Below are 9,892 nucleotides of genomic sequence, written 5' to 3' on the forward strand. Positions count from 1 at the left end.
AATGAAAGAGCCGATAGTTTGGCCAAACGTGGTGCTATTGAAGGTGAAATTTATGAGCGACCGATTGCTTTCAACGAATTTTATAGCGCGACTCGCCAAAGAACACTTGCCAGCTGGCAAGCTTCTTGGGATAGAGATGATCTAGGTCGGTGGATGCACTCAATTATTCCTATAATATCGACAAAGGCATGGTTCAAGGGGCTGGATGTGAGTAGGGGCTTCATTCGTTTGATGTCCAGACTCATGTCCAATCACTACACATTAGATGCACATCTCCTTCGAATTGGACTATCCGAAACTAATCATTGTGCTTGTGGCAAAGGCTATCGCGATATTGATCATGTCGTTTGGACATGCGTGGAGTATCGTGATGTCAGATCTCAACTAATAAATTCCTTGCGTACCCAAGGTAGACTATCCAATGTCCCAGTTCGAGACATTCTTGCTTGTCGTGACCTTTCTTACATGAAACTTCTTTATCATTTCATAAAGACAATTGAAGTTTCAATTTAATAATTGACCCTTTTGAGGGTTAGTTTTGACTCCTACTGCGTCCATTAGTTCATCCAATAGCAAAATTTTAATAAAAATGAACAAACTCAAAATAGGTTACGAAATCAACAACAAAATGTATAAAAATTTAAACTCATCTTATAATTTATAGCAGTTAATCGCTTGGTTCAAATAATGTTCTTAAGTAGATTTAATAATAAATAACGAAATAGCTAATATGATATTTAAAAATTAAGAGGAATATGTTTTATTAAACTCAAATCGCTGTGACTATAGTAGTATTATATTAGGTGAATAATTCTATGTAAAAGTGATGATACGGCGAAGAAAAACTTATGTAAATTGCCTTAAGAAATAAACGTATTTATGAAAAAAAGCATGGCTGGTCTGAAAATTTGTTCATAAATTAATAATTTGTTCTATAGACAGAGCTTAGAATATCTGTTTATAAGAGGATATACAATGATTATTGTTTGGTTTAAGAAAAGAAGCTCTTGGCTTATGAGGAATGATAATTATTTGCGTTTTTGCTGCATTTGGTTTAATTTTCCATTTTGACAGATAATCACTGAAAATGTTTAATCTTCTTTGTAGGCGACTGCAGATCACTCTTAGATTTCTACCTTTTGCTAACAGACTTGTGTCGTCACAGAATAGCGATTTCTGACAACCAACGGGTAGATTTAGAAGATCAGAAGTGAAAATTATAAAGCCTTTTTCTAGTCATCTAGAAGTTTTGATTACACGTTAACCGATTTCTTTCGAGCACACATAACTGTTTTTATTCTTTTTCGGTATACATATGATAACTGAATATGATAAACCAACAAAGAAAATAAATCAATAAAGAATAACAATCCCTAAAATGGGCGCTTACCACTCCAACAACAATCTATGCCTGAAATTTCAAAGCATTTTGTACAGAGCTTTCTTCGTTCCTTCCGGAAGTGAAAATTTCAGTACGGCGGTAAAATTATAAACATGATGGCACAGCGAACCTAACCAATTATTAACAATGTCTCATCAGACAAAAAAAAATTCTTATGTAATACAATTCAATTTAAAATCATTAGATGTACATATAACAAAGATTTAATAAAACCATTCGGCTGCCCCGATTGGTTCTTCTAAAACAAACAATAGGTACATCCGTCATGTCATACGAAAGCATGTTTACGAAATGCAGCATGTTTACGTTTCCAATGCGTTGATGAACAAATAAATCAAATGATAGCTGTAAAAACGCACAAGATATCGATCTATTTTTCCTAACATAGCATCTCTCGTGAAGTAATCAGAAAGTACGAGTTCTTCATGATGAATTCTCCGCTGGTTGTTGGCCAGTTTTATTTCCAATAGCCCAACTAATCTATGAGAAATCCTTCTACAATTGGTCTGGTTCTTGCAGATCAATGTAACATTTGTAGTGAACTGACTTTGATTTAGATCATCTAACAGAGTAACATTCAGGGTTTTAAATTAGGCAATGATTACTTCAATTAGTTATATTTCCTATTTTAGAACTAATCGACTAGGACACAGATCTCATATCGAAAGCAATGTAAACCCTGAAATTTATTGAAATTTTAATAAAAATTTTCTTGATGTTAGCTTGAGACTTTGTCATCAATTTTGCAAGTGTCTTAAATACTTTTTCTAAAAGTTTGATAAAAATCCAACTGAAGCATCCCAGTTATCCTTATTTTTCAAAATGAGCTTTAATTGTGCTGTTATTGAGAATAACTAAGAAAGCCCTGATGCTTCCTGATTGATTTAAAACTGCTGTTAAACTCTTAAAAATTATTGGAAATCTGGGGTGTTGGTTCAATTTCCAATTTTAGGGTGTACAATGCCATTTATTGACTATTCACTCAGAACACAACATCGATCAATTGACCGCCCCCGTTAGGCCACACCAAAAGCGACCCTTTCTTGAGCATTTGGCATCGCATACACTCTTACCAGTTGCTACCTCATTTTGGGTCAAAACCTACCCAAAATCAACTAAAGTGCATCTCCCCAATTTTAGGTAACGAGTGATGACCTCAAAATTTAGGTAAATGTAAGTTTGCCCAAAGTGTTATGCCATAACAAAGCACGCTACCCATTTTCTACGATCATGTCAAAGCTTGTAGCTTATAGAAGAGCTCGACCAAATACAAATTATAATACGGAGTGCTCTAATGAATTTTCGTGGACACGTTTTGTACTTCGCGGTACACTCTGAAGGTGCAATGTCAGAGTGACAATCTACTTAAATGATATTTTTAAATAACTAGCAACGCTGAGGGCTGAAAATCAATTCACCATGGATACTGTTTATTATGACGAAAAAATGAATCACGCTTGGAGACTAAAAGAAAATATTTGTATGTTTGTTGATCACGATATTAATTTTAAATCTTTTTATTGTAGGATTCACAGGACACGACGGAACAAATACAATTCTTATCTGTTTAATATAGGAAATTAAAAGTTCATCCGCGGTCAAAGAGATATGCCTTTACTCATGTCTAGCCAAGTTACAAAATTGAATTATGAAAGTGTATACACCCAAACAAAACTTTCAAAAAATTAAATCACGATCGTAGAGACAGATAACAGATACCAATAATCATGTATCAAACATCCAGACTCAAGTAATCAGTGTGGAATCGTAAGATAATTCGCACGACCCCTTAAATCATCGTCTAATCTCTAGATGGTTTTATCATTATCGTAATATTCACTTGTTTATGACGCTCCTAAATCGAATACAAACAACTTTGTTTAATCTGGTTTGATACCTAGCCGTGATCAACAAATGATTCTCTAAAAATTTGTATGCAATAAGAAACATACAACCAAAACTTTTTGTGGGGGCACCCAAGGAAAATTTCGAAAATAACACCGTGACTCATCTGGACATTTTTAAGCTTGTCATGCTTATCAATTCGCAAACACTTTTGGTTATCAACTTAACCATACCAACAATTCGTGATACCAATCTAGATGATGACGTGAAATTGTGCACTAGCCTTAGAGAGAAATGGTAAAAAAGCCCTGCATACAACTATTTAATATGTACATTCATTCTAACTATCTGAATTGTTTACCATTTTCCGAATCCAGAAAAAAATTTATTTATTTGAATTAAAATTCGGATTCGAGGAAACTTTTTTGATATCTTTTTATTTGTTATGAAATCATAAATAAGCAAATATAACCATAGCAACATTAATTGAAGTTGCCAGGTGACTTCACTTTGTCGAGGGTTAGTAGAAGGATGGACTAGAATGTTTTGTGAACCAAACATTGGTGATATGTTTGTATGGGATTTAGGCGTATTATTATTTGTATTTGGCTCGACAATGAGTGATTTCACCTCAAAAAATGGGGTAAAAGTATTTTCAGTATATGACAACATTTCGGGCGCAATAGCAGTAATTTTGACTGTGATATTACCTTTTATTTTCCCAATAGTATACGATTGGCTGGCATACACCTTAAGCTTCAAATATGTAGTAAAAAGGAAGGCGCCGAATGTCCCGAATGTGTATTTTTTACGATAAGCACGCACAGTTTTCACAGTTGAACTATTGTTTTCAACATATATCGCTATGATATCTGTCCTCTTTTTTGACGTAAATCATTCCATAAGTAAAATGGCAAAGACAGACATTTAAAAATCTGTCTAATTTGTCAAAAACGACTGAAAAACATTGTTCATTGAAACCAGAAAGTCTAGAGAACTTCATTATGGTGTTCTACAATAACGATATGAGGTCAAATAGTGCAGCTGCTAAATTGGTAACCTTTGGCCGGGTTTTCCGTATCATAGCGTCGTAATTTTCCATTTGATCATCAACACCCCGGTCGGCGCAAATAAGTCGAGGGTCTGTAAAAAAAAAAACAACAAACAAAAATGAACCTAATCACATCTTGATCTCGAAGACCGTTTTCTTAATTGAATTAGATCCATAAGTCAAGCCGTAGTCCGTTTGGTTTCAAAATCCATGGCCGCGCAACTCGATATGGCCCTAATCGGGTGTTACCATTCACCCGGCAAGTGCAAACTCGGTCCGGCTTATTGGTGGAAAAAGTGCTCTAAATATGGTAGTGAAAAATGATCGCTGCTTTATGAATCCTCTGCGTCCCAATCTGCACTTCCCCACTGTTCAACTTCACCCGATAGCGGGAACATAGGTTTCCATTGTACTCGGATAGTGTGCAGTACGAGGGAGGGATTTGTGATACTTTCTGGCGGAGAGTGAGAAAATTAATACTGTTTGTTTTATTGATGGATTCTAATTAGCTCATATCAATTATTAAATTAACGGCTGGCCCTTCGACGAGAAGCGCTTGTGATTTCCAGCTGTGGTGTGGGAGTTTGAGGATTGAGTTTAGTGTTCTCGGCTGTCAATCGAAGTAAGCTATTTCGAAACTTTATTAGCCAGATGTTAACGTCATTCCACCCAGTGGTGATAAATTAGTTACGAAAAAAGAGTTAAGTTCGTCAAAATTATTTTTAAAAAATTGGACGAGAAATACTCTTAAATTCATAGACTCGTTATAACCATCGAACATTCTATTGCATTCTTTTCTTCGATATTATTTATAGACTGAAGTAACATGCTTTGACATGACAGTTAACAAGGTTAAATAATAAAATCATAAATTATGCTATAAACGCGTCCACACTTTTTTGAATCTGAATAGCAGGAGAAAATTTATATTAGGCTATTAATCTTCCGCTATTACGCGAAGATGAAACCTATCAAAGGTCAATGTCGTCTGTCGCTTCAGAAGCAAAAAATATACGAGCTAGTGCTCGTGGAGCAAGTTGATAACACTAACCAAATCGCGTGTGTGACCACTATAATTAAAATTTTGACATTAAATCGTTTCGGATTCAACTGTTGATATGTTTCATCTTCAAACATCAACTATGACGAAACCAATCACAAATTTTGATACAAACCGTTTACGTTATTGTTATAAATTGAAATGCGCTGATAAAATCAATTAGGTGTGTGTTCAGAGTTACTTATGTGAGGCCTCTCTGAATTGAATTGCTTCTTCGCGGTAAAGCGAGCGACAGAATGAATTATTCTCGGAGATGATTTGATTACTCAGAGAGACGATGGAGAATGGTAATGTTGAGTGTTTCGTAAAGAATTTGTACATACTAAGATAGAGAGAGGAGAGGCGTTTCAAAAACAATTTTCCCAAAATAATGCTCACAATTAGGAATCTTCTCAAAATATCAAACAACAAAACCATTTTGTCAATAATGGTATACTTTTATTTTGATTTTTTACATGAAACTTGCAACAGTCACCTATGTTGTTGAAACAGGAGAAACAAAGCTGTTGTTTCTTTCTAAAGACGAGTGGATGATGTTAGAGACATAACTCGACTGACGCAAATGCGAATGCTACTGATAAATGAAGCATATTAACACAGTATCAAGTATCAATTTATCTGCATGATCAAGTTTATATATATATATATATATATATATATATATATATATATATATATATATATATATATATATATATATATATATATATATATATATATATATATATATATATATATATATATATATATAAGATACAAGTATTTACTTAATCCCAATACAACTTAATAATTGACGCAGTAAGACAGAATATCTCGAAGAACCTATCGAGGCCTTTCGCCGTACACACTAAAAACAGATTCACGAGCTCGGCATATTGAAATACCGAATTAGATCGGCAACCCGACATTTAACTGATTGTTCAGTAATCCAATTTTTTTACCAAAGTTTTGTAAAATTTTGAATTTATCAGTAAATAACAAATATACCGAAATCTGCAAATCCGTTTGCCGAGATTTCGAATAGTGAGTTAGCTTTTACGGAAACTCGGTGAGACATCTGTCATCTAATGTGTCTTGTCAGTTTTGCAAAGAACCACGCCGCCATTGTTCGTGGTGTTGGTTTTTTTTTGTGATTTATTTTTCTTTTTTGTGTGTGTGAATTAAAACCAACATTAACAAAACATCCCCTTTCCACAACCTTAGCTTTTCAGATAATTTTTTCGTACAATAATATAGAAAAATCTTTGTTGAATATTTATATTTTGCCGAGACGATTACCGCGCAATCGGCTGTGCAAATCTCGGCATTTTTTGCCGAGATTCAGCAATAAAATTTAAGTGTGTACAATCAAATAACAAAGCACAATTAATCAATTGCTCACTGAGCAGGTCTCAAATTTTTACATCGTATAAAGTGAGAAATAGAAAAAAACAGTATTGAAACTGCACTTATTGATGTAACTCATGTCGTTTTCGTTTGATAAAACTGAATCTTATCCAAGGTAGTTTCATCAAACAAACATTTATCACGAAACTGTTTTGGGTTCGTACTCGATTTTTAATTCAATTATGTTGAAACTAGGTTCGAAACTGACTTCAAACAAACGGTTTGACTGCAGTTAGGATAGAAATTGGGTTAGGTTTGGCATCAAGCGAAAACGACGTCAGGGAATCATCCAAGTAGCCAATTTGCATAAGTTCAAACTGATTTCAATCCTTTTCATTGATCACTCGTTTAATGAACGATATCTAACATCCAAACCATTACCAGCACAGCTAAAAAATCGTTTAAATTTGCGTATTCTAAGACTTATTTTTAACTGTTGAAATGTGCAAGTTTACTTCGTTATCTTATTTACACAATTTAAAAGGGTCAGGGTTCGTAATTTCCTATTACATACATTTTGATTTGCGACCCTGCTTCCTAGAAGTAGTTAAAGTTAGTGTATATAAAAGTTAAAAAGTTAAATAAATGTAAACTTTGTAAGAATAAGTCCAAATCGTGTTAAATTTATAAGGAAAAGACTAAATCGTACACAGTCTTCAACAAAAATGTGTGATTTCACTTTTCAGTTTTAACGAAAAAGCTTCTTATATCCGAAACTTTTTGTGTTAGGCCTATAGTTTCTTCGGTAAAGTACGTTAGAAGTTCTAAAACTTTGTAGAAAACATCGATTTTTCTATCTCTTAGAGTAAATTCAGCAGCTGGAACTAAAACTGAAACAAACGTATCCCCAGCCAGCCATTCTAGTTTTATTTATTCGAACAGTTCTACTGTCAAATTTAAAACTGGTATACGTTCTATTTTTTTGAATTTTTGAAACACTTAAATTTAAACATTTAAATATACTGGCAGTCCCAGCAGCGTTTTATCTGTGTTTCAAATATAGAAAAAATAGAACGGCAATGTATACCAGTTTTAAATTTGACAGTAGAACTGGTCGAATAAATAAAACTAAAACGGATTGCTGGGGATACGTTTGTTTCAGTTTCATTTACATTATAGACCACTCATATGAATCTTGCAGCTGCTGAATTTGCTCTTAAGGGGAAAAAGTTGTTGAAATGGACTTTTATCATAGTAGGCTTTGTAGATTTTTTATTGTGATAAAATTACGAGGTACATTTATGGCGTTTTCGTTTTTAAATTGCACTACACCGGTGCAGTGCTACACTGAGGCATGAATAAACGAACAAAAATGACGAAAACATAAACAGTAACCATTGACTACAATACATGATTCCATTGCACAGAGCTACACCAAACTTTTGATGAGTGCTACACCAGTGGTATCGGTGCAGAAAAAGTGTAGCACTGGCGTAGTGCAATTGGTAAAAACGAACGGTTTCAGTGCAGCTTTCGCTACACCAGTGTAGTGCAATTTAAAAACGAAAACGACATTAGTTTCGTGAAAAGTGTTTATTTGATGAAGCTACCCTGAGTGAGTTTTAGTTTTTTCGAACGAAAACTATTTAAGTTTTAAGGTCGTCATAAAATTTTAAATTGTTGAGAACTCGAAATAAATAAACCGGAATATTTCGGAAAGCGCAACTTTTATCGAAATTTCGATTAAATTACGTTTTGCCATGCTTTGTCGGTATTGTTTTTCAAGGAGACCAACATTGAGTTATAACACAGACTAACAGACATGACACTATAAGTAAATTCCAGCCATCTGACACCGGTATGTGAGCACCAGCCATTTGAAAGTATACCGATTACGTTGAGCCCCTCGCGTTTCGAGCCCCAAACACTGCGATGTTTTGATACTCATCGCGACTCTCAAATTGTGAAAATTATCTCCACTTGATGTCCCAAAACACTGTCTGCTGTATTTTAGGTAAACCGACAAGTTATTGTGAGAGAGTCGACACAAAATTCACTAATTTTTTAGCACTAAACAAGGTAAACGCGTTAAACAAATGCCTTACTGTTTGTTTGTTTACGTTACATTCAGCTGATTTTGAAGTTCCGATTTTGATCTCTTCAAGATGGCATCGTGACAGGAGGCCGGTAAATTCTTCTAAAAATAATTTTTCGTTGGGCACTTATTTCCCCTATATTGAACTTCGCGAACTATTTATCATCGGTTTACTCCTTGTGTTACGAAAAAGTTTTTTTACTAGTTGGTTATAGGATTTTTTTTCGCACAAGTTATAGGAAGATTTGAGATAAAAAATTGGAGTAAATGGCGTGGTAAGTTTTGTTATTTTTACTATCATCAATCGATTCAATTGAGTGTGGTATCTAGGCGAAATTTATTTCGATTTGACACATCTTGTTTACTTCTAAGTATCACGATCAGCTTTAAGAAACTATGTCAATACAGAGCAAACGGAGCAACGTAAACAAGATCACACTGCATTTACTGTTGAAATAGTTTTCATATGTCATATGAAACGTATATAAAAATTTTGTGTTTGTTTGATACCAAGTTCGATTACAAAACCTACATTCATAATGTAATGTAAGTTTAAGAAAATTGTGATGCTCGTTTTGTGTACATCTTCTAAGACAGTTACTCCCAAACTGTAATCCGTAAGTATTTTTTGGGGGCCGCCGATCAGTTTTCATGATCATGAGCATGTGATTCTAGCAGTATGTATTGTCCTAATTTCAAAATATTATAAGAATGGTTTTTGTCAATATAATAATGTTGTTTTTCAAACTTTTGTATAATTTTTCGTTGATAGTATGAATTTATTTTGAATGTGGGGTCCATGAATAATCATTATGGTTCCAAAAAGGTCAGCGAGAACTTGAGAATCACTGTTGCACACACTTGAAACCAATTCTCGAGCTCAGTAAAGTAAAATGCCGAGACAGATCGGTAACACACAATTTTGCTGATTGTTCAGTAATCAATATTATGTTTTCCGAAATTCGTTTAAAATATTTACTGATTTTTTGGCAAAGTGCATCTTTTTGCCAAAATTTGGCATAACTTTTTGCTGAACTCATCAGTGTGAATTACGATTATGTCGGAATCCGCAAATACGTTTGCCGAAATTCCGAAATATGAGTTAGCTTTTGC

The sequence above is a fragment of the Malaya genurostris genome, chromosome 3 (genome assembly GCF_030247185.1).
Source record: "Malaya genurostris strain Urasoe2022 chromosome 3, Malgen_1.1, whole genome shotgun sequence".
In the NCBI taxonomy this organism is placed as follows: Eukaryota; Metazoa; Arthropoda; class Insecta; order Diptera; family Culicidae; genus Malaya; species Malaya genurostris.